Genomic DNA, 2,486 nt, shown 5'->3' with positions numbered 1-2,486 from the left:
CTCATTAACTAGGCAATGTGAAGAAGAGGAAGATCAGCTGAAAGAAACTGAGGATTCATTTTCTCATCCAATTATGTTGTTGGTAAATCCCCAGCACTAATCCTCTGATTGCCTGACTGAAGTTTCAATTTTATCATCTCTCTCTCACACACACACCCCTCATCTCCCACTGATATTCTCACCCCCCGTCCTTCCACTATGAAGTTTGCTTCTCCCATTCTGACATCGGGAAACATCTAATAGCTTGACTATTGTCTCATATCATTCTCTATAACTCCTTTACCCAAACTCAGTGTTTGTTGAATTCCTGATGATAGAAATCACCAGTGGTAACTGGCAACAGAACAGACTTTGAAGCTCTACCTAAGTCTACAGTCTTAGTACCTCCAGAAATTGTATTCAGACACACTGAATATTTTAACAAGTACAGCCATGATTATTTTTGATTATTTTTTGATGATTATTTATATCATTGGCCTTATTATCTGTATCACAATATTCCTGAGTGTTCCAACCTTCAAATTGATCTCAGTAAGTGCAACATACACGGAGATGACCCTAGATTTCTTTATTTGATCACCTATGAACTTTTATTTTCCTCCACTTACGGAAAAACTCCTTGGAAATGGTCATCTTTAGAAATTGCAGAACATCTAAAACCACAACTTCATACATCCTATCAAACCACTATTATCCATCTATCCATGTCTCCTCTGAAAGCCATGTCAGAATAACAACTTTCACTCTCACAGAAAGGTACACTCCACTTATTCTAACTATATATTGTTTGCTTACCTGAAAAGACCAAGCTTTGCTTTCTTCTTTATCTATTGTAGATTCTGTAGTTCATCATTACAATCACTCCCTTAAAAATGAATTCTCATCTCCAGATATTTTTATCTGGTACTCCAGCTATGGATAAACTCAGACATCTGTTTTAGTAATGCAGTGGGTTATTGCTAGAGAAAACCTCACATCCTGAAATCAGTGCTGCTATAGACTCAATGGATGCTAACCTCATTTGGACACTTAACAAAGATCACTTACTCTCTATATAATTATTATATTCTACCTTTTCCTTTTCTCTCAAACCTACCATTGCTTTGCTCTCTGATTTCATTTATTTTAGAGAGAGAGAGGGGGGGAGAGGGAGGGAGGGGCAGAGAGAAAGGGAGAGAGAGAACCTTAAACAGGCCCCATGTCCAGTGTAGAACCCCATACAGGGTTCCATCTCATGACCGTGAGATTATGACCTGAGCTGAAATCAAGAGTTGGATGCTCAATCGACTGAGCCACCCAGGTGCCCCTCTGATTTTATTTTTTTATGTCAGTTTTAAAATAAAAGCCTGAGGCATGAATCCCCTCGTCTTCTTTTAAGTAAAATGTTTAATGTATTTGTTTCTGAATCTACTGGTTTTCTTCTATGAAGATGGAAAAACTTCACATTGAATCAAAGGACAATCTCTCCACAGAAGCTGTGGATCACATTTGCGTGACTTGTATTCCACTTATTTTTTCCTACATTATCCATATCTTCTTCTCAGTAGAATGATTCCCATTAGGAATTAATGATCCTTTAAAAAATGATTCATATTAAAAAAATTTTTTTGATTCTTCAACCCACTGAAGTTCTGCTTTCTCTTTTCTTCATAGAAAATTTTTTTGAAAAATCCTGTTTGTTCTGTTTCTAGTTCCTCACAATCAATCTGCCTTCAGCTTATACCAGTCTCATGTTCCTTTCCTCTTGACCTCTGTGTTTGCAAATCCAGTGGACACATCTCTGTCCTTTTCCCCCTTTTTTTAAGTGTCATGTGAGGGAGAACTTCCTCCTAGAAACATTCTCTTAGTCTCTATTGCAACTTGTCCATGTTCTCTCTCCTTTTTATATTTCATTTGTTTCTAAATTTCCCAAAAACCTTCTAAAAATTGGGGGGATTTTTTCAATAATCAATTCTTAGGTTCTTTTTTTCACTGTTCTTTCAATATGTGATTCCATTCACACAAATCACTTTAAATGTCATCTATATGCCAACTGTTCCCAACATTATAAGTGTAACAGAAAAACACTTCTATTTAAATTATATATTCAACTACCTCCTTTGTTTCTGTTCATGAATGTTGAGTGACATCTGAAAGATAACATAAGGAAGACTTTTGTTTCTACCCTCAAACACATTACTTCATTAACTTTCCTTTCGAATAAATGCAAGGGAAATATTGTCCTGAATTTTCAAACCAAAACCTGTGAGACTCTTCTAATTAATTTATCTCCATTATCTTCCCCATGCATTAATCAAGTCTATAGATCCAACCTCTAGACAATATCAAAAATCAATCTACATTTCTCCAGCACTCCAGCAGACTATCTTATCATGTCTAGACATCTTGAGATGTCTTTCCTAAATGATTCACCTCTGTCAATCCCTGTCAAGTCCATTCTTTAACTACAAAAACTCTCTCTTGAAAACATTAAAGTGACCCATGCT

Source organism: Panthera pardus, unplaced genomic scaffold, assembly GCF_024362965.1.
Source record: "Panthera pardus isolate Hobbes unplaced genomic scaffold, ASM2436296v1 HiC_scaffold_1, whole genome shotgun sequence".
NCBI classification, from domain to species: domain Eukaryota; kingdom Metazoa; phylum Chordata; class Mammalia; order Carnivora; family Felidae; genus Panthera; species Panthera pardus.
This window is presented reverse-complemented; position numbering follows the sequence as displayed.